At 46.5% G+C, this 23,528-nt stretch overlaps 1 protein-coding gene across 1 annotated transcript in view; it reads left to right on the forward strand.

The window, feature by feature from the left end:
* Positions 1 to 23,528, forward strand: part of LOC146175421 (uncharacterized) — an 88,717-nt gene that overhangs the window by 12,672 nt on the left and 52,517 nt on the right. The window contains exon 2 of the mRNA XM_084581758.1: positions 9,243 to 9,325. The gene's annotated coding sequence lies outside the window, so the exon portion shown is untranslated. The remainder of the gene's footprint in view (positions 1 to 9,242; positions 9,326 to 23,528) is intronic.

Raw genomic sequence — 23,528 nt, forward strand, 5'->3', positions numbered from 1 at the left:
TTATAATCGAATGTAATGGTATCCATCCGGAAGTTGATGCAGGCGCAATCACTGTTCCTGAAGCTCTGGGGTTTAGAGATACCAGTGGCCGGGTGAATAAACCGGCGGTAGAAACTAGCAAAAAACGACTGGAAGATTGGTGGCTTAAAAGCAGAGAAGTTGCATAATGTTAGTAATGTAGGAACAAAAATTTAATAAATAGAATGATGGTTTAGCTAACCATTCTAAATCAATAATTAAGATATATGGAGAAAAATGAGCATTATAGCTACTGCTACCACCCCGTTTCAAAGGGGACGCTCCTATATTCCATTCCCTCGCTCAGAGTCGACACGCAGGCTTCTCTGGGAGTTACGCTACCATACTATTTCTACCATGGTGGACACGCATACGACCTGGCGCCATCGCTGATTGGCCGCTGTCTTCCCCGTCCTCCCCGCAAGGTGGCGCCCGCTGTCTTGCTGACGTCAAATTGACGTCATCTTGAGAGAACGGTTCCCGAAAGGAACCTCCGCTGGATGCGGCCCCAGTTGAAGTTCCGCGCTTTGTCCCGTCGCTTTCTTCTCTGTCCCTTGTCTTTTTTGCGCGGTTTCATGATGCATTCTAAGACACGAAGGACTGGCGCCACAATTCAAAACTGTCGCCAACCTCCATTGCATCCCTATCGCGTTAGTCACTGAGCTAAAATAACGTAACACGCATCGCAAAGCACGCGCGTGCTAAAACAAAACCTCCAAACAATCGTTTTCCATCAAACTATTCATATGTAGCTCAAAGATAGGATAGCACTTCGTAATCACTCGGTGACATAAACAAAATTGAGGAATCACTTCAGCTCCGCCGCTACGGTTATGACTCGATAGCGTTTCACACACACACACACACACACGCACACACACACACACGCACACACACACACGCGCGCGCGCGCGCGCGCGTTTCTAGATTTCGTTTTTTTTATGTTGTGTTACATTTGTTTTTTCTGCTTTTTATTTCTATATTGTTTTTATTTCTCTTGTACATTAATACTTAGCATAACTGTACTAACCTATGGGGCTGAAACGTGGGGGCTAACCGAGGGTTCTACATAAGTTGAGGACAACGCAGAGGGCTATAGAACGAAAAGTGGTAGGGGTAACATTAAGAGATAGGAAGCGTGTAGAGTGGGTCAGAGAAATAACTCGTTACTGTCATTTTAGTGGAAATTAAGAAGAAGAAATGGCCATGGGCAGGACATGTAGTGCGAAGAGAGGATAACCGATGGTCGCTTAGGGTAACAAACTGGATTTCAAGGGAAGGAAAGCGTAGCAGGGGGCGGCAGAAAATTAAGTGGGCGGATGAGGTTAAGAAGTTCGCAGGGGTCAAGTGGATGCAGCCAGCACAGAACCGGGTTAATTGGAGAAATATGGGAGAGGCCTTTGCCTTGCCGTGGGTATAGTCAGGCTGATGATGACATAGCATCAGCAAAAATTGATTTTCCATTCTAAGCAGTTTGATACGTTTGAAAGCATTTTTCATTTTGTTCAATTATTTCAAATAATAAATGTATAACACAATGAATTTCTTCATTAGCATCTTGACGCATTGACTTTTCATTCTCAGCATTTTAAAACCTTTGAACCCTCTTTTTCATTTTTTCAATTCGTTTATTTCATTATTTGATCAGTTGCACGCATTAACTTCCCTCAATTAGCACAAACAAGCATTGGATTTTCTTTAGGCCCCTTTTCCTATTTTAATTTTTTCGATTATTTCAATTCGTTGCTTCATCAATTACTCTAAATTTTCTTAATTAGCATTATCAAGCATTGACTTTTCTTTCCGAGCAACTTGACATCTTCGAAGCCCCGGTTTCGAAATTTTTCATTTTTTCGACTTTCAATTAATTTATCAATTACGCACTCTAAATTTCCTTATTAACATAAAGCATTGGCTTTTCATTCTCAAAATTTTAACACCTTTGATCCCGTTTCTCCAATTTCTTTTTTTTTTTTTTTCAATTCTTTCAAGTAAATAATTGATCAATCGCACGCTCTATGTTTTCTTAATTACAATAATCAAGAACTGTCTTTTAATTCTGAGAACATCCCCTCCCTTGTGTCTCAATAAAGTTTTCCGTCAGCCAGTCACCATTCTGAGCATTTTGAAATTTCTGAACCCCCTTTCTCCAATTTTTCAATTACTTAAATTAATTTATGAATTATTAACTCTGAATTTTCTTAGTGAGCATCACCAAGCATTGGCTTTTCATTCTGATAATTTGACACTTTTGAATGCCCTTATTTCAGATATTTTTGTTCATTTCTCAATTCTTTATTCGTCAATTAATCGGTTAATTACAATTATTTCTTTTACTTGTCATAGCCTATCACACACCAATCGGTTATCAGTCACGAACCACCTATTGCCATTATATATTTTTTGCTCAAATCCCCGATTATTTTCCACATGTGGTGCCGACTATGCCGACGCCTTTTCGACCATACAAAATGTATATGCCATCGTTAAAAGAACAAAAGGATGCTTAGAACGTTTGCCTTGCATAAAACAGTCAGCGCAATTTTCTAAAATAATGACAATTTTTTCTCGGCGGCGCAGAGTGAGAAATGTGCGATAAGTTCTTGTGAAGCGGTGATTCCGGGAGTGCAGTGGCATGTGCGCGCGCTGACCAGCGGACTACAACTAACATGGCGGCGTACAAACTTCCGGAAAACCAGCGCATGAGCAGATCGGTCGGTGGGATCGGTCTATACCCTTGTTACACGGGCAGGGTTAGCGTAACCGCCGATACGCGAAACCGTGGTTAGCCCATGTTACGCGGCGGACCAAACCATGGTTACACCCCTAACCACGGTTATCGCAAACCGAGCTTGGCGACCTTGGTTTGCGTCGTTAACCGAGGTTATGGCAGCGTCTGTGCACGGAGGCTGCTTGTCGGCGCCCGATTGCGCGAAGCGTACGAGCGGGCCTGCTTCAACAATGTACTCATTTGCCTACTAGTATATCACGTTTCAAGACCTGCGTATAGAATGGCCGTTGCCTATACTGTGCCACCCGAAGTCATCAGCGACTGCGTACTGAAGCTCCGTCCTGTCTCTGCAGAATCGTTTGCGGGGCTTGTCGCTGAACGGAACATAAATAAATATGTGTGTGTGTGTGTGTGTGTGTGTGTGTGTGTGTGTGTGTGTGTGTGTGTGTGTGTGTGTGTGTGTGTGTGTGTGTGTGTGTGTGTGTGTGTGTGTGTGTGTGTGTGTGTGTGTGTGTGTGTGTGTGTGTGTGTGTGTGTGTGTGTGTGTGTATGCGCGGCCTTAGATGTATCTTGCAAGTGCACAAGTTCGCAACGCTTGAAGCATTGGATGCTGCGAGCAGGTCGAGCTTAGTTTTACCGCGCCGTGCGTAACCCCCTAGTCGTCGCTAGGCCTAATTTGTTTCGCTTCGAAGCCGCGGCGGTTGGCGCTTTGGAACTGATCGACGCTTTCGTAAATGGTTTACTCATGAAACTACCTTTTTGTGAATCTTATTCTGCCATAGTAAAAGAATGATATGAATAACTTTGGCGAAGCATTAATTGCAAAGCTAGCACAGGCATAGCGGTAGAGCCCAATGCACCGGCGGCAGCTATAGCTTGAGCAGAAACTTGCTTATGTCGCGGTTATCGTTCTTACCAGCAATTTGCCGCTGGTCAGCCATTATCAAGAGTGATTCATTCTTAATATTCCGCGCAGTATTACAGACATCAACAAATTTAGTTCGCTTTATTTCTAACATCGGCGCTAGCGATACGCCGTGTCGTTCGCGTAAGGTTTGCGGGAGGAGGGGCCACCGCCGCGGCGGTGTTTACGGCGGTCGAGGAGGTGCTGCCATCGTGTGGTGCTTGACCGCGCTGTTGACGCCTCGTCGGACGACACTGACGACACTCCGGTTAACTCCGGGAACCATATATAAATAGGATGTTTGTAAATGCAGCTTCGTTCCTCCGATCACCGTAATGGACAATGGCCGCCATAACCGAGAACGACGGTGAGCTGTGTAGCAGCAGCGAACCGCGATTGGCGGTTACCCGGGTTCCCGGCGCCAGCCAAAGAGGGCGGTACAAGGCCATTGCTGCACCTTTCACTCTATCACTAGGGTCAAGCCATGCTTTTGTTTTCTTTGTTTTTTCGATCTGCGATTATATCAGTTCAGTTCAGTCGTTCAGTCGTGTCCGACTCTTCGTGACCCTATGGACCATGTCACGCCACGCTTTCCGGTCTCTCACTATCTTCCTAACATCACAGAACTTCATCTGCAGTGCCTCGAGGATGCCATCTAACCATCGCGTTCGCTGCCTACCCCTTCTCCGGCGACCCTCAACCTTTCCCAACATCAAATCTTTCTCCAGCGACTCCTCTCTTCTCATCAGATGACCAAAGTAGCTGAGCTTTAACTTTAGAACTTGACCCTCCAATGAGCAGTCAGGGTTTATGGTCGGCAATATCGACTGATTTGATCTTCTGGCAGTCCAAGGAACTCTCAAGAGTCTTGCCAGCACCACAATTCAAACGCGTCAATTCTTCGGCGGTCAGCCTTTTTCACAGTCCAACTCTCGCATCCATACATCACAACTGGAAAGACCATAGCACGAGTTGTACGGATCTTGGTTGGCAGACTAATGTATCTGCTCTTTACTAGACGGTCAAGGCTAACCATTGCTCTCTTTCCCAGAAGCAGGCGTCACCTAATTTCATGGCTGCAGTCTCCTTCCGAGATAATCTTGGAGCCCAAGAAGAGAAAATCTGTCACAGCTTCCACTTCTTGTCCGTTGATGCTCCAGGACTTGATAGGGCAAGGCGCCATGATCTTTGTCTTTTTAATGTTCAGTTTAAGCCCAAACTTCTCACTCGTCTTGTACGCGCATCAGAAGTCTCTTGAGTTCCACTTCACTTTCTGCCATTAAAGTGGTATCATCCGCATATCTAAGGTTGTTGATACGTTTTCCAGCAATCTTCACTCCAGCTGAAGACTCGTCCAGACCGGCCTTCCTCATGATGCACTCTGCATATAGGTTAAATAGGCAGGGCGACAGTATGCAGCCTTGCCTCACTCCTTTCTCAATCGGAAACCAATCAGTAAGACGATGCCCAGTTCTGACTGTGGCCTCTTGTCCTTCATACAGGTTCCTGAGGAGACAGATGAGGTGAATTGGAACTCTCATCTCTTGAAGAGCTTGCCACAATCTGCTGTGATCTACGCAGTCAAACGCTTTCGCATAATCAATAAAGCAGAAGTAGATGGGTTTCTGGAATTCTCTTTCTTTTTCCATGATCCAGCGAAGGTTGGCAATTTGGTCTCCAGTTCCTCTGCCCTTGCGAAACCCAGCTTGCACGTCCGGAAGCTCCCGATCCACATACTGCTGCAGCCTACCTTGGAGGACTTTCAACATCACCTTGCTAGCATGCGAAATAAGCGCGACCGTGCGGTAGTTGGAACAATCTTTGGCACTGCCTTTCTTTGGAATGGGGATGTAAACTGACCACGTCCAATCCTGTGGCCACTGCAGGGTTGTCCAAATCTTCTGACATAATGTATGCATAATGTTAACAGCGTCATGGTTGAGGTTTTGAAGCAACTCAGCTGGAATGCCATCAATTCCGCTAGCTTTGTTCTTAGCAAGGCTGGCTAAGGCCCATTCAACTTCACTCTTCAGGATGACCGGCTCGAGATCAGTAATCACAACCGTCTTATGTTGGGTTTGCACATTCGGGTCCTTCTTGTACAGTTCTGTGTATTCCTGCCACCTCTTCTTTATCTCTGAGGCTTCAGTGAGGTCCTTGCCTCGCTTGTCCTTTATCACGCCCAGCTTAGCACAGAAGCTTCCTTTGATATCTTTGATTGTCTTATACAGAGCTCTTGTGTTCCTTAATTGGCTGTTGTCCTCAACTGCTTGGCACTATATGTTCAGGAAGGCATTCTTATCTCTCCTTGCTATTTTCTGAAAATCCGCATTGAGAACCTTGTATCTTTCTCTTTCCCCCATAACTTTTGCCATCCTCCTTTCCTCAGCTATTTGCAAAGCCTCTTCAGATAACCAGTTTGCTTTCTTGCATTTCTTTTGCTTTGGAACTACTTTAGTAGCAACTTCTTGTATTATATCACGAACATCAGTCCACATCTCTTCGGGCTCTCTGTCTTCTAGATCTAATTCTTGAAATCGATTCCTCACTTCCACAGCATATTCTAATGGAATTGGATCCAGATCATACCTGAAAGGCCTTCTAGTTTTCTGCGTTTTCCTCAATCGAAGCCTAATTTTGGCAACAAGAAGCTGATGATCGGTGCCACAATCGGCCCCAGGCCTTGTTTTTACTGCTTGTATAGCGCTTCTCCATCTCTGCCGGCAAAGAATATAATCGATCTGATTCCTGTACAGACCGTCCGGTGAAGTCCATGTGTACAGGCGCCTCTTGTGCTGTTGAAAATGAGTATTCGCTATGGTCAGGTTGTTTTCTTGACAAAACTCTACTAGCCTCTGCCAGCTTCATTTGGCTCGCCAAGACCGAACTTGCCTATAATTCCGGATATTTCTTCACTCCCGACCTTAGCATTCCAGTCTCCTATGAGAAAAACGACGTCTGATGATGGGGTGCGGTCTAAATGGCATTGTAGGTCCGCATAAAATCTCTCAACGTCAGCTTCTTCAGCAGTTGTCGGTGCATAGACTTGGATAACTTATGTTGAAAGGGTGACCTTGGATCCGAAGAGAAATCATTCGGTCGTTTTTGGGGTTGTACCCTAGCACTGCTTTGCCCATTCTTCTGTTTACTATGAGAGCGACCCCATTCCTTCTCTTGGATTCGTGCGCACAATATAAAAGACATAATGGTCGCCGGAGTTAAATTCTCCCATTCCGGTCCACTTGAGCTCGCTGATACCCAAGATATCAATGTTCAATCTGTCCATTTCTCGCTTGACGACATCCAGTTTACCTTGCGTCATAGATCTTACACAAACGAAAAAAAAAAAAGGGGGGGGGGGGGGGGGGGTCCTGCGGCCGAAACGTCGGATGCGTACTCTTTTCCCTCATCACGTATGTTTTTTCGAACGTGTGTGTGTACATATATGGTATATACATGTCGATTTATTCTGGCCGTACACTCACCTGGATATGCTTCCTAATTTTAATGCTGGCTCCAAGGGGCCCTTGGAGCCAGCATTAAAATGTTGCATGTTTAGCAGAGCAGGCCGCCCAGCCAACCTGAGGAGGGAAGGGCGAATTTTTATGCGTTTTTTTTTTTTTGCATCTGTAATAGTGCGCGAGACAGTGTACGTGAGTCACGACTTACAATCAATTACCTACGTCAGCTACTAGATGTCGCCGCTGCAACTTGCATTCGTGTTTTCGTACGGCCAACTAAAAGCGCTTATGTGACACACAGAGTAACGTCCCGCAATTTGCTGGCGTTTATTATACGAAAGAGTCCATTCGCCATACTGAATGTCTCTATTGTGGACACAAGTACGTCTCCGCCATTTTGGTCTCCCACCGCCCGGATGCGGCATCGTCGCTTTCTCGCCGTGCTCGAACCAAGGGGCAGTGAAAGAGAGTATGCTCATATGTATTGATCTTCCAAATCATTCGCAGAATGGGCCACCTAGGTATTAAACATGAGTGATGTTATTCGCGGGAAGCCGATTTATCGGCTGTACTGCGGGCGCGGCTTCCGCGGGGAATGTTTGCACGTCTCGAAAATAGCGGCAGTGTGCGACAGGTCCCTCCGTGTGCGCCACACTCTTCGGGCACAGCAATCTCAAGGCGCTAGCCAGAGGAGACCGCGAGAGTGTGTGGTTTGCGCGCTTTGCTTCTTGTAGATCTCGTCGATTCGAGGGATTCCGTGGTCGAGTGGCGGGGATGCCCCTCAAAGGAAGCCAATGGGATCGACCGATTGTCGTTTCAAGGCGTCGGAGGATACGAATTGCGCATATTCTGCGTGGAGGTCTGAATGGTCGATAGCGGTCGGTGATAGCAACAGGAGACGGGAAGCGCTCCTCCACCGAGTAGTTTAGGGTGCCCGAAAGACATCGAGGCACCCTAGAGTAGTTTCCTTGCTCGAAATTTGTTTTGCGCCGATCTCGATTCGGCAGAAACGTGTTCCCCATGTCGTGCTGTGTCAGCTCGGCATTTGGCCTGCGCGCCGACTCCACGCGTTGGCGTCGGGCTCATCTTTGCATGCCGGCACGTGCTCCCCGCATTGGCCGCCGGAGAGTTTGTCCGCTCTTCTCTCCGTCTCATCCCTGCCGGCGCGTGGTCTTGTTTGTGTTCACTTAGGGAAGGGGGACGCCGCGGAGCGTTGCCACGGCAACCACGGCGTGTCTGCGCGTGCGCCGTGGCAGTGACGCCCCACGTGGCCACCGCTTTCCTTCCTCTTTTTTCTCGGTCGTCGCGGCGTTTCTTCCGGGTCGCGAAGGGAATAGCTGTATCGGGAGTCTGGAAAACGAGGGAAGGCGTATTCTCCTCTGTCTCGCCCCTCCATTTCTATTTATATTACTCTTGTTGCTGTTGACCATCATGCGCTCGCGGCTATGCGGGTAAACTGCCTCTGGAGAAAGGCTGCTAGTCGAGAGGTTGTCATTCTGCTCGCATCTCCTGTCATGAACTGCGGTGGCGTTAAATAAACAGCCTTATGGGACTTAACTCGTTGGGATGCATACTAATTGTGTTCGTCTTTTTGGGGGATAAATAAAGTACTGAAGTGTAGTGTAGTTGTCGCCAGTTCGCATCCTTTTTCTTATTTTTCGCCTGCAATAGCACGAAGTATTGGTTATGATTAGATCTCGAAATTATGCCAGTCACCCGAGCCTGTTGAAAAACGCGTCAGAAATGTGATTAGCAGTCGAACTATGAAGGTTACGATTCACTTGTCTGAAAGATGTGACAACTGATTGTTTAACTCATCTGATAAACGACTTTACATGGCATGCAGTGTTTTATAAAAAGGTTGTGGGTTCAAGCCGCACTAGTGGCTTGCGGTTGCCTTTTATGTAATCTTTAAATTCCACAACAAGAGTAACATTCCCTCTACGCCTTTTTTTTTTTTCTTTTGTAGAGGTGTGGCTGGAAGTGAATCCGCGCGCTGTACAATTGTGGGGTGTGGCAGTTCGTATTTCAGCCACGTGCATCCCATGACTGGTGGAATGCACTCACTTCATCTTATTGATAATTGTTTTGCACTGTCTCATGCGCCCTGCTCTCTCGGTCAACGCAGGTTGCAGCAATCCTGAAACTGGCTTCCTTATGTCTGGACACGCCCAGGACACAAGTTTCCGACAAGCAATAATTTGGAGAAAGGCAAGTGTTGTCCTAACTTTCGTGCAAAGAGGACTAAAAAGCGCCAGTGAATATTGTTTTAGTCCAACTTAAAATCTACCCTTTTTGTTCAGTGCAGGGGCAGTTAGAGCGGAAAGACACTGCTCTGACTAGCTTTTCCCTCACTATTGAAAGGGCTGGGTGGCACTGGCCGAAGTATTTGTTAACCAAAGTGAAAATCTTAACCGCATATTTCATTCGCCTTTCATTACGCAAATGTTATAAAGTTCTTATATCTTTATGCACCTTCGCCTGAATGTGCTGAGCGGCGAATCCTCATCATTCTAATTACCTCTCAAGACCCGTTTTTGGCGTTACTGGGTTTCTGAAACGCAGCTTCTTGTTTTGTTGGGGTAAGCATAAGAAAAGATCCCAGGGCGAAGTAGAATTGGTAACATTGAAATTCACCTCACTTTAAGTATTTGTGCTGGACGAAAATAGCTCCTCTTCCGGGCAGGGAGCCGCAGTAGCATTTTAATTTATAGCGCCTGCGTTCCTCCCATGTCGTTCGTCACGCAAGGCGATGGAATGGTGTTTTCGTTTTGGCTTTTTCTGGCGTTGCGGTTATTCGAGCTGTTGCTGATCGCTCCCAGCACTGCACGTATGTTGCCCTCTGTATTTAAAATACGCATAATGTAAAGGTCAGCGCAGCGTGCGATCGCAAAACCACCCGCTTCCTTTGCAGTCCTCCCCGATAGGAACCCGCAAAGGCGAGTGTTGCGTGTAGGAAGGGCACCGCGTACAACCCGGGAACTGTTCGGTGTTTGGCCTCCGGCCGGCTGTGTATCGGCAGGCGGGCGAGCCCTTGGCACTGTTGCCCGCTGTTGCCCCTGGCAACCAACCTGGCTGTCTGCTCTCCCCCTATCCCACCCATCTTCCCCAGCCTCTTCCTCATCTCGGATACGGAGAGAATGGGGGAAGTGAAAGGACCTTTCACAGCGCTCTGCCGGCAGTGGGACAGACCGGGCTTTCGCCCGAAAACTTGGGCCAGTACCTCCTTTCCCCTCTTCAGTTTCTTCTCCACGGACATAGCGCCCTATATATCGGCGTTCTATGACGTCTCCTGGGTCGGCGGCGGTGTGGTCGAGGCGGTTCTGTGGCGTCCCGTTGGTCGCCATAGTTACGTAGTAGCCACGGCAACCAGCGAGTGGTGGGGGAGGGGAGGGGAGGGGGGGGGGGGGGGGGGAGGCAAGAACAAATCCATGTATGCGGGAGACTGCTAAAGCCGCTTGCTTATTATTTTTTTTTTATCTCTTCCTCCTCTGGCACCCCTCTCGCCGAGGAGACAGCGGCCGTCAGACCCCGTCATTGGCGTAGATTTGCGGACGTTTAAGCAATGTGATGCATTTATATCCCTTCCATAGCGTCATAGCATCACACACCTACCTATTCGTTTTATCAGTTATATACTCTTGTGTAGCATTGAGCGTGTATGCGCTCGCTTAAATAAAGTGTCAAATAACCGATTATAACTCCTCCTTGTGTCACTATAGTGCTGCGGTAGCTGGGTGTTCTTTTGGAAGCACGAACGAAAACTAGGCGTTTGTTGATAAGAGGGCGATTGGATTTTCTTCCTCTCACTTTTCGAGAGGTCTGAAATGTTTGCAGTGTGGGCTATTTGCTTTGAATCGCACGTGATGCGGCGAACCCTGTTGTGTCGCCAGCGTGACGGAGAAGAAGCCAGAGTTGTTCGCCTTGTCTGTCGCTGCGCGTGTCGCCCGGGGGTCTCATGGAGCGGGTGTTTGTGGTCCGCTATCTGCCGCTGGCGTCTGCCGAACTGAGTGCAGCGTCGTCGCTATCGCCGGGCTTGCCGAGTGGCTCCTCTCGCCCAAGAAATCTTGGCCGATGACGCAGCAGAATCGACGTGCTTACTGCTCTCTGGTCCGCACAGAACCACAGCACCTCATGTATACGCAGCTTAGTAAACGTTAAAGGAGGACCGCCCCCCGCGGTTGCTCGGTGGGGCGCTGGAGCAATCCCCAATTGCTCCAGCAATTGGGGATTGCTCCAGCGATTGCTCCAGCAATTGCTCCCGCGACCCGAGGTCGCGGGAGCAATCCTGACGAAATTTCTGGGGCCTTCTTCCACCACAGCGTGTCTGATATCATATCCAGGATATGAGAGATGTCGTAGTGGAAGGCTCCGGAAATTTCGACTACCTGAGGTTCTTTTAACGTGCACTGACATCGCACAGCACACGGGCGCATTGCTATCCTGCGTCGTTTTGGTCCTGTTAAACTCCCATACACCAAACCATTCCGAGAGAGACTAGGATGAAGTGTGCATCCGCGCGGCTGATGCAGAATAAAGTGTTACATCTTCCGCGCATTATGCAAACTGCAGCCGGCTGTAAATAGCGTGCGTATGCCTCACTATATTGATCTCCTGGATTTTGCGTCCCGAGGTTATCCCAATGCAGCATTGGCGGATTTATGCGTTTTTCCTTGAGGGCTCGGTCCCATTTGAACTACGTGTCGCTTTTTTTTTCTCACTTTTTAGTCAATAAGATGGGGTTCAGCATGAATTTCTTACGCAAAATTTATTGCTGCGTGTGTGTAATTAAATGTAGTTCCGTGAAGTGCGCCGAAGTGGCAGCACGCTGCACGTTATCGCGCTTCGTCTCCATATTGAAGCCTCTCGCCATAACCACTTAATGCATGTGGTGCACTGGCCTTCGCAACTCGGAGCACAGAACACGGTCCGTATTCCTGAGTTTGCGTCGTTTTCAAAAGTGTCGTTTTCGCCGTCATCTGACTGTGGGAAACGACGGTACCGGATGTAGGGCAACCGAACTGACATCCGGTTACGGTGTTTACCACCAATGTGCCACCAATCGGACGGCTCGACATGAGGGCGAAAATGGCACTTCTGAAAACGACGCAATCTCAATACGGACCCTGCTCTGTCATCGTGGACCTAGAGCACGACACAGCGAGCCTTTCTACGGTTCCTGCGTTCCGCTTTTCTCATCGTGGCAAAAATTTTATGTAAGCGCGTCGATGTTGGGGAGCGGGGTAATATGAACACATTCATTGAGATTAAAATTGAGATCCCTCTCCCACACTCCATCATCCGTTCCTCCCCGATTCCTGACCAGTGTGGCGCTTGCCGTCCCATTTCTCGTCGGTCTCTAGCGGCGCGCGCATGCGTTCCCATGACAACCGTGTCGCGACGCGCAATGCACGTGGATTCTCGCGCGCTGCGAGCTTCCTCGGGACGGGGGCGCTCGCCGCACTTTTTTTTTTTTTTTTCTCTCCCCCGTCTCTGCCCTCCCCTCCCGCGCGCAAGGACGAGCGCGTGTTCGTCTGCTCCTGTTGTTGTAGTGGCTACCGTGGGAGTGCGTGTAGACTTTGTGAAATTTCTTTTTCTCGACACAGACAAGCGTTTTCCGCGGTGGCTTCGAGGATCTTTGTCCATCTCGGGTGGTGCATAGGTAGGTGACCTGCAGCGAGAAGTGTGCTCGCGGGGTTGGCGCGCTGACTGGCTTGGATCGCATGCCCTTCTGTTTTCTTTATCCGAGAGGTGTGCCTTCTCCTAGGTGACGCTCGACTCCGTTGCTAGGGGCAGCGCGCCGCTACCTCATAGCCGTTGTTGAAAAACACGATCCCTCCGCTGACTGTCCAGAAAAATCGGGCGCGCGCACGGCACCAGTGTTAAGAGGAGCTGCGGTTTCTTTTTATTTCATGCTAGTAGCCAGTATCTCCCGTGCCTCTCGTTGCTGGCCCTCGCCTGCGTTTCGGAAGCTGTCATTTATGGTACCGCTATCCCGTGAACGTGCCCGGTGTCCTGGCAGTGAATTATCGCTGGCGGGGCGGTTTCTGTTGTTGGGTTGCCTAAGTAATGGTTTGTTTCCATGCTGGGGAGCTCTGGTCTCTAAGCACCCTGGCAGGCCTCCCCTCTTTTCAGCACTCCTTGGGAGCCAGCCGCGCGTTTAATTTTAGTTTTTCTTTTCCCCACTCTTAGCAGAATCTTAAACAGCTCGAATGCACATTTTCCGTGCTAACACGTGTTTCCGTCTTCAGTTTACCTTTTTTTTTTTCTCAACTAATTGCGGCATCAGGCGCGTTTCTTGTGGGTCAGGGCTCACTAATGAATGATAGATATTATTTATCTGCTTGCTTAACTTTTTTTTTGTATGTACTTTTAGTGAATGCATAGTGCTACAACCAGCCTCTCTGTGGTGTCATCTACCTAGAATGTGCGCATTGTGCCTAGTCGTGACTTTTCTCAAAACAGGACAAATCTAAATGCTTAATATCATGTAATTTGGAATTTGCACTTAGTTTACAAACCATGCAGAGAAATTCTGCTCTTTTCTAGTCTTCTCTCTATGTACTGTCCAATATGTTAATCGTTTCAAGAGTTTAGATGTTTTACTAGTGGGGCTGTCTTGCATCTGATAAATGTCACCATCTTCTGCATTACCATCACATACAAAATAGGGGACTCTACTTGGGCGAGTTCAAGGAATATGTTAATCGTTTCAAGAGTTTAGATGTTTTACTAGTGGGGCTGTCTTGCATCTGATAAATGTCACCATCTTCTGCATTACCATCACATACAAAATAGGGGACTCTACTTGGGCGAGTTCAAGGACAGTGCAGTATTAAAGCAGGATAGGCAGCCCAAAGGAGACGGATCTGTTGTCAGAGAGATGCTTTCAAAAGTACAAAGGATCATAAACTGTATTGTATTGGGTTTTTTGGCGCATAAGCAACTCAGGCTATCATGCGGATCAGAAACTGATTCCAGTAAAGTACTTAGTCATGGTAACCATTTATGGATGTCTTTGCTATAGTGAAGCTAGGTTATGGTAACCATACAAAACCCACTCAACATGGCGTTCCTCCTTCACTGGAACTGTCGAGGTCTAACTAAGAACTCGGCATCATCATCATCAGCCTGACCATACCCACTGCAGGACGAAGGCCTCTCCCATATTTCTGCAATTAACCCGGTTCTGTGCTAGCTGCATCCACTTGACCCCTGCGAACTTCTTAACCTCATCCGCCCACCTAACTTTCTGCCGCCCCCTGCTACGCTATCTTTCCCTTGGAATCCAGTTTGTTACCCTAAGCGACCATCGGTTATCCTCTCTTTGCACTATATGTCCTGCCCATGTCCATTTCTTCTTAATTTCCGCTAGAATGTCGGTAACTTGAGTTATTTCTCTGACCCAATCTGCCCGCTTCCTATCTCTTAATGTTACCCCTATCATTTTTCGTTCCATAGCCCTGTGCGTTGTCCTCAACTTAAGTAGAACCCTCTTGGTTAGCCTCCACATTTCAGTCCCATAGGTGAGTACAGGTAAGATGCAACTGTTGTATACTTTCCTCTTGAGCGATACCGGTAAGCTGCTAGTCATCTGTGAGTGCTTGCCAAATGCACTCCATCCCAATCTTATTCTTCTTATTTCCTTTTCATGGTCCGAATCTGCGGTTACTACCTGTCCTAAGTAGACATATTCGCCTACTACTTCCAGTGCTTCGCTACCTAATGTAAACTGTCCTTCCCGAGGCTGTTGAACATTACCTTAGTCTTCTGCATATTAATTTTCAAGCCTACCTTCTACTTTTCCTGTCTAGGTCATCAATCATTATTTGCAGTTCATCCCCCGAGTTGCTTAGCAAGGCAATGTCATCAGCAAATCGCAGATTACTGAGGTATTCTCCATCTACCCTTATCCCTAACTGCTCCCATTCCAAGTCTGAATACTTCCTCTAAGCAAGCTGTGAATAGTACTGGGGAGATTGTCTCCTTGCCTAACTCCTTTCTAATTAACAACTATAGTGAGGTAAAAGATCTCTTAAACACGTTCTCTCCAATCGTCATCTGTTTACAAGAAACAAACCTAGGACCTGGACATAAAAACATTCTAAAAAATTGTAAAGTGTTTGGGTGTGACCGGGAGCAGTCTGGTAGACTATCAGGAGGTGTCGCTATTGTTATCCAGAGTGGTGTTGCAACCAGACAAATCAAGCTCAAAACTAAATATGAAGCCGTAGCTGTTACCACTTTGCTCTTTAAAACGATAATGATATGCTGCATATATCTTCAACCACATTTACCAGTAAACCTCCATGACTTAGAAGAGCTTTTAGACCAGCTGCCAGAGCCTTATCTGGTAGTTGGTGATTTTAATGCCCATTCAACTTTTTGGGGCAGTGAATTAACGGACACTAGAGGCCGCATTTTAGAAGATTTTATATTATGCAACAACATATGTTTGCTAAACACCGGAAAGCAAACATGCTGCTCACCAAGCTCTGGAAAAATGAGCTGTTTAGATTTAACCCTCTGCTCGCCATCGATTTTTAATTATTTTAAATGGGACGTTATAGACAACCCGTATGGAAGTGATCATCTACCTGCTGTTATTAAGCTTTTATCTTCTCCATCAATCATCCCTTCTAAACCACGTCGCTGGAAGCTCCACCTAGCCGACTGGTCATTGCTCAAATTAGAAGCCAATTTAGAAGACATTTTTTCAGGCAGCCTCAGTGTGAATAAATTAAATGAGCTTTTCACGACCCGTATCCTTACTGCTGCTCACCTTGCTATCCCCCAGTCCTCGGGCATAATACGACCAAATCATAAACTGTGGTACACGCAGGAATGTAAGGAAGCAAAAAAACAACAAAATAAAGCCTGGGGTGTCTTTCGCAGGTACCCAACGCACGAGAACCTAATAACCTTTAAGAAAGCAAGAGCAAAAGCTAGATATATTCGTCGCAGTGCAGAAAAAAACATCTTGGAAAAACTATGTTTCATTTATAAACAGTTCCATCACATCCGAAAGGTATGGGAACAGGTTCACAAACTAGATGGTACCTACTCCCCCTACACTCCCTCTCCTGACACCTCCAGGTGTGCAAACTAGCTTGGAGGAGCAGGCAGATATACTCGGTGAGCATTTCTGCAGAGTGTCTAGCTCTGACCACTACACAGAATCATTCCTAAGATATAAAATCACAGCTGAAAAACTCCCAACTAGCGGTGGCAGCACTGAACAGATTAACAGTTTAATCACAATACGAGAAATTCATAGAGTTCTATCTATTGGCAAAAAGACTGCCCCAGGCCCCGACGAGATACATTGTGAAATGCTGTCCCACCTCTCTGAGCCATCTGTAGAAGCGCTTCCAAAGTTTTTCAACAAGATATGGGCAGTAGGATAGATACCGGAGGCGTGGAAAAAAGCTCTTGTTGTACCATTCTTGAAGCCTGGCAAGCCGCCAACTTCGGCCAACAGTTATAGACCAATATCATTAACTAGCTGTCTGGATAAATCATTTGAGTATTCTTAATGTTAGATTAATATTTATCCTAGAATCCCAAGAGCTTCTTGACATCCATCTGTGTGGTTTTAAGAAGGCATGTTGTACAACTGACCATCTTGCTCGTCTGGAAAATACCATCAGAGAAGTATTCATACACAGACAGCACTATCTAGCGGTCTTCTTCGATCTCGAAAAGGCATACGACACAACTTGGAGGTTCAAAATATTGCGTGACCTTGCAGACTTTGGCATCTGTGGGAGGATGCTAAACATCTTGAGTGACTTCCTCTCTAACCGCTCATTTAATGTTCGTCTAGGCACAACTATGGCAAAATCATTTATCCAAGAGAATGGCGTACCACAGGGATGGGTTTTAAGCACTACATTGTTTGTTGTAAAAATGAATAGTATAAGTAAAGCAATCCCAAAGTCGGTTGTGTATTCACTTTGCGTTGATGACTTTCAAATTGCCTGTACATCATCCAGCATATCATCCTGTGAAAGGCAAATACAGATAACATTGAATAAGTTAGCTACATGGGCAGACAGGAATGGGTTTAAATTCTCCTCTCAAAAAACAGTAGCTGTTCTTTTTTCACTTAAGAGAGGCCTATAGACGGATCTAACTTTATACCTAAATGAAGCTGAACTGTCAGTAAAACAAGAGCACAAATTTCTTGGTATAACATTTGACAGAAAGCTTATATTCTTGCCACACATAAACCAGCTAAAGAAAAAGGCCTCTCAAGCCCTTAACATTCTAAAGATACTCTCAAGAAAACACTAGGACTCTGATAGGACTTGCCTTTTGCATATATACCGCGCTGTAGTGCGCTCCTGTTTAGATTATGGATGCATTGTCTATGACTCCACTAGACCATCATATTTAAAAAGACTGGACCCACTACATAACTTAGGCGCCATCATATTTAAAAAGACTGGACCCACTACATAACTTAGGCCTTCGACTGTCAGCCAAGGCATACAGAACATTCCCCGTAAGTAGTCTGTATGTAGAAACTGATGAACTGCCCCTTGAAGGTAGAAGAAGGATGCTTACCTGCGCGTACATATTAAAAATAAGGTCCCTCTGAAACACCACTGTTACACTGTCGTTACGACAGCACCATCCAGAACACTATTCAGCAACAAACCTCATGCTATCAGACCACTAATATTTCGCTTTGAAGAAATATGCAGAGATTTGAACATACTGAATACTCTTCCGAATGTTGCACAGACACCTAACCCACTTCCGCCATGGTACAGCTTTCTCGATGTATTCAACTTCACGCTAACGCGGTTTCATAAAAAGCAAACCCCACGTGAACACATATTACAGGAGTTTTTCGCAGTAGATGAAACATACAAGCAATATACAGCATCTTATACTGATGGTTCTAAAACAAAAATATCTGTTGGAAATGCAGTAGTTCACGACAAATGGGAACAAACAGTGCGACTACCTGAATGTTCGTCAATTTTCACTGCGGAATGTTATGCAGTGTCTGTAACGGTTGAAAAAATTATGAAAGAAGACATGAAGAACAGTGTTATTTACTCTGACTCTTCAAGTGTAATTACAGCACTGCACCACAAAAATGCAACGGAGCCCTTAATTGCAGATACCATCCACAATGTCGTAAAAGCCAATAAAAAAGAACAGATTATAAAAATGTGCTGGGTCCCCAGCCACGTGGGGATCAGGGGGAATGAAAAAGCGGACGAATGTGCATCACGCGCACATAACACTGAAATAAAAATCCCGTCAACATGCCCCGTAAAGACTGCACAAAATTTATAATGACTAAACTAAGAGCTAAATGGCAGGCTTCATGGGATAATGTAACAAATAACAAGCTACACTTAGTAAAGCCTATAGTTCAAGAATGGAAGTCATCGAGTCATAAAGAGCGCTTTTTTGAAGTGATACTGTATCGCCTCCGCATTGGACATACACATCTCACACACAACTTCATACTCCTCGGACAAGAAAAACCTACATGTGAGACATGCAATGAATAACTGACAGTAAACCACATTTTAATATCATGCACGAAATATGAGGAAATCAGGAGGAAACATTTTATGTGTTTCTATAATAAACACATTCCATTTCATCCAAGTCTTTTACTAGGAGAGAATGCCATTGTCGAAATTTCTTCTATTTTAGATTTTTTAAAAGAGCTAAAGCTAATAAACAAATTCTGAGTTATTTTAACAAGAACTGCTCTATCTTGAGTTTGGCGCATGATGGCCTTAGTTGCCTATGTGCCATAAAACCCAACACAACACACATTTTTTTCTTTCAAGAGGTAGAGTGCTGTACTTATCCTTTATTAACTTGTTTCTAGGCAGTGTAATGAAAGAGCACTGAATAAGGGTAGAGGGGGGGGGGGGGTAATATGGGAAGGTGGTTCACTCGCATGCTTTCTTTCTCGTATCCGGTTACCAAGTTTTACAGTGCACATTATTGTGTGCATGATACCCTTTTAATTTGTTTACGCCGAGGGCATGAGTGAATAAGTTCACAGCCAAGGATTTTTTGAAAAAAGCAGCCTTTGTTTGTGTGAATAATGGAAAGTGACCAAAGGTATAGCTGATTTCATTTGACAGCTAATTGGGAACTTTGACCCCTCTCCCAAGCATTTCACCCCAAAGAGCCGAGCACCAAGCCGGGAAAAGCTTGTACCCACATCATCACAGATATCATGAAACACGTGTCAAACGTACTGTCATGCCCTGCGCACTACACTCATGACCATTTCAATCATTCAGGCTGGCAGAGGAAATGAGTGGTTGCATCAAACTGTGCTTGTTGTTGTGATTTGCTTTGAACTCGCTATCGAAGAACACGGGAGAATGGAAATTCTGCTGCGTGGCGTCGAGTGCCAGCCCTCTGATGCTCGAAGTGAGGCCAGGAGCGGTTGTGTTATGACAGCATGTGTTGGCTAGAAAGTCAACCCTCACTATGCAGTCATTGTTTATTTCGTGCTGCTTGTTTATAGCACAGGACTTGGCTTACTTTTTGCAGCGCATTAACCTGTGTGTGCATCCTCATTGATGCCTTCACCACCGTCGAGAGTTCACTCTCTCTCCAAATGCTTGCTCTGACACTTGGGGTTAGTGGCAGCGTAAGGCTGCTTTCCAGTCCTATTGGAAAATATACTTTTATTTGGCATTAAAAGGCCCAAGGTGCCTTCTCCTTTTGTTGAATATTAAAAGCAGCCTGATGCACACTTGTCCCCAGTGAAACATTTTAAAGGAAGTGTTCGTTCACTGTGTAGTGGTGAAGTGCTCACCTCTCTCAACAGCCAACCGAATACTCTGTACATAGACGTTGCTGGCCCTGTTAACGGACATATGGCGATTACTGTGACATCTCCAGGGGGCACTCTCCTCAACTATGCCTCTTTTCGCACCACTGAATTGAGTATTGCCGAAGAAGCAGCCATCGCTCTGGCCGCCGCCACTAATGCACAAGCTACCATCATGTCAGATTCCCACACCGCCTGCCGTAACTATCTTTGCGTATGCATCGGTGCCTCCAGCCGCCAAATCCTCGTCGCTAATCCTCCAAAAAGGATCAGTGGGATCTGGATTCCGGGACACTAGTCGATGCCCGGCAATGAAGCTGCCCATCGACATTGTCGCGCGCTCCTTCCCCGAGCCTTCCCTCTCCCGGATCACACGTATGCCTCCCCGATCCTTACATACACAGAACTGCTTGAACACTACAGGCTGTCTCGCCGTACATTACCTCCCCCTTCTCCCACCCTGTCTACTCAAGAAGCAGCAACCTACCGCCGCCTGCAAAATAATACCTTTCAGTTCAGTTCAGGCGTTCAGTCGTGTCCGACTCTTCGTGACCCTATGGACCATGTCACGCCACGCTTTCCGGTCTCTAACTATCTTCTTAACATCACATAGCTTCATCTGCAATGCCTCGAGAATGCCATCTAACCATCGCGTTCGCTGCCTACCCCTTCTCCGGCGACCCTCAACCTTTCCCAACATCAAATCTTTCTCCAGCGACTCCTCTCTTCTCATCAGATGACCAAAGTAGCTGAGCTTTAACTTTAGAATTTCACCCTCCAATGAGCAGTCAGGGTTTATGGTCGACAATATCGACTGATTTGATCTTCTGGCAGCCCATGGAACTCTTAAGAGTCTTCGCCAGCACCACAATTCAAACGCGTCAATTCTTCGGCGGTCAGCCTTTTTCACAGTCCAACTCTCGCATCCATACATCACAAAAAAAATAATACCTTTATTACACCATTTCTCCTAAACCTCTGGCACCCGTCCCTTTATTCCCCTGACTTCCCAGATTGAGGTGAGCAGGCAACGCTCTACCACATGGTTTGGGCGTGCCAAGTTACCCCTTCTTTAAGCCCTCTCCCTCACTCCTGCATGGAAGATTGGGAGGCCACCCTGCAGGACCCCTGCCTGGAGCGCCAGCAATGGCTGCCTCGCCGCGCTGTTACTGCAGCCACGGCCAACGGGACCCTGGACTGAGGGTCTTCCCCCCCCCTCGCTGACTAAATAAATAAAGATGTTTTGTCCTCCTCCTCCCTTTCATGTCGTACTGCACCGGGCATCCTTCCAATCGATGAATTGTATATCTTGGACATTATTTGTTCGTTGCCTGTGGCTTCCTACCTTGCAGCTCTCCGAAGATAGCAGCACTGGAAGACAGAATGACGGAGTGGAGGCCAAAACATAGTGTACGCCAACTGCTGAACATTTATTTCAGTGCATCACTTTCTGTGAGATGCGGAAGGCATTTATTAAACCTTACAGACTAGCAATCAATAGGCCACGGCAAGAAATTGCACATGCACACAATTTACAAGGTTGTTTGATAAAGACTGAGGCTGGGTTTAGTGCTCTTTGCAGTTCTCTCGCTGCGCCATCTCTCGGCATTTTTGGTAAACATAGCAAATTGACTAATATCACCTCGTATTCCCCATCACTGTGGCTCTAATGCGGCATCAGCAATATTTATTCAAATAGAGCATCATATTTTATAGTCTCCAAGTGTGCTTATTGTGCAACCCATGTGGACCTTGCATGAACAGTGCTGCTCTATCAAGTTTTATGTGAGGCTTAACTGAATGGCCACTGCAAACGCATGCTGATTTCAATGCATGCTTTCTCTATCCACTTTTACTCCCACCTTCCTCCCTTCCCTAATGGCACGGTTCAGGTATCCACAGAAACAAATGTGACAGTTACCTGCGCCTTTCCCTTCCTGTGAACCAATTATTATTATTATTATTATTATTATTATTTTATGAGGACGTCACATCCCGTATAACTTGTTTTCGATGGCTCAAGGGCTTCAAAGACGGCAGGGAATGCCCTCTATTTCATGGAGGCGATGGTACGCCTTTTAGGGGTGTTTGTGAGGAAACCATCAACACAATGGATGCAGTGATAAAGATTGGTGGATGAACATCTTCGCACTTCAAGAATCAGTGCGCAGGGGATACTCTGCCTTTCGCCAGTCCGGAAACAAAACTGTGTAGACGTTTGTCTCGATGGAAGCAATGGGTGGCAGAGGAAGGTGAAGACTGGTGGAAGACCATTATTATGCAGACGAGACCTGAGTTAACTGCCATGGTCCAGAGATGAAATACCAAAGCCTCAGTGGGTTGGAAAGGGGGAGCCTTGATCATTGTTTGCCAAGGCACAAATGTTGGCAAACAAAGCTATGGTTACATTTTTCGAGCACAAAGGGGGATTGTGTACGCCTATGCAGTTCCTAAAAGCCAGATGGTAAACACTGCAGAAGTGCTGCGGTAAAGTGCTGCAGAAGTGTTTTGGACCTGGTAAAGGAACACATCTTAAGGAAAAGGCCCAACTTGTGGGAAATTGGAAACTGCACCACGGGAATGCAAGGGCTCATGTTGCGAATGCTCTGGTCCAATTTGTCGCTTGGAAAAAAATTACTAGTCCCTCAACTACCTTACAGTCCTCACCTTGCAACCTTTTCTGCTCCCCAAGACAAAAAAAAGAACAAAATAGTCATTTTGATATGGCACAGAACGCAGTCTATGTTTTGGAGGCGGTTTTCAAGCAAGTGGCGAAAAATGGCTTCGCCTCTGTTTCAGGCATGGTAGAAATGGCGGGACAAGTGTATTTTAAAGGTGATCAAAGTCCTGATGAGTAATTTTCAGAGATAGCTGTTGTAGAGAACCTGTCTCGGTCTTTCTTGAACAACTCTTGTATATCAAAGCATGCACTCCAGCAAACAGCAGGCCATGGGAGAAAGGAAATGTTTTCTTCATGAAAAATCGGCTGTTTGTTTCAGTGCGTTCACCCAGTTGGGCCCATCAATCAGCCAGCCTTCTCTGCCCATGCACACCTCTCCACCTCGGCCTTCTTCCACGTATCACTTGTTAAAAACAAACCTTTCTAAGTGAAAACAAACCTTTCTGTTGGTGAGGCAACTGAAAGCGCATGACTGCCACTACAAACAATCATTTCTTATGCACAGTTGGCTATGTTAGAGGTGGGACTCTGGTGCCGCTGGACGGATCCTCGGCTGCATCGACGCCCGCTCCACCCAGGAAAAAGTCGCTGAGCGAAGGGGTTAGGAGTGGAAGGATGAAGACGTCTTTTATTTGCATTTTTAGAAGTAGAGAACTATGATGTCCGATCACTCACACAGATTTAAAGGGTTCGTGTTCCCCAGGTTCCCTGGGTGAAGGGTGGGCCCGTCGTTGAGGGAGTGTTCTTGTTACTTTAATGTCACTCACATTAATACACTTCACTCTCGCAGACACGTCCCTGCAAAAGTTTAGACTTGGGGGTGAGGGGGAAGCCGTTGTGGCAGTGTAGATGGTAGCACACGAGGAGCTCGGTATCTGACGGCGTCTCATGGTCTGGGGCACACCTGC

Source organism: Amblyomma maculatum, chromosome 10 (assembly GCF_055883805.1).
Source record: "Amblyomma maculatum isolate TAMU_Amacu chromosome 10, ASM5588380v1, whole genome shotgun sequence".
Classification (NCBI taxonomy): domain Eukaryota; kingdom Metazoa; phylum Arthropoda; class Arachnida; order Ixodida; family Ixodidae; genus Amblyomma; species Amblyomma maculatum.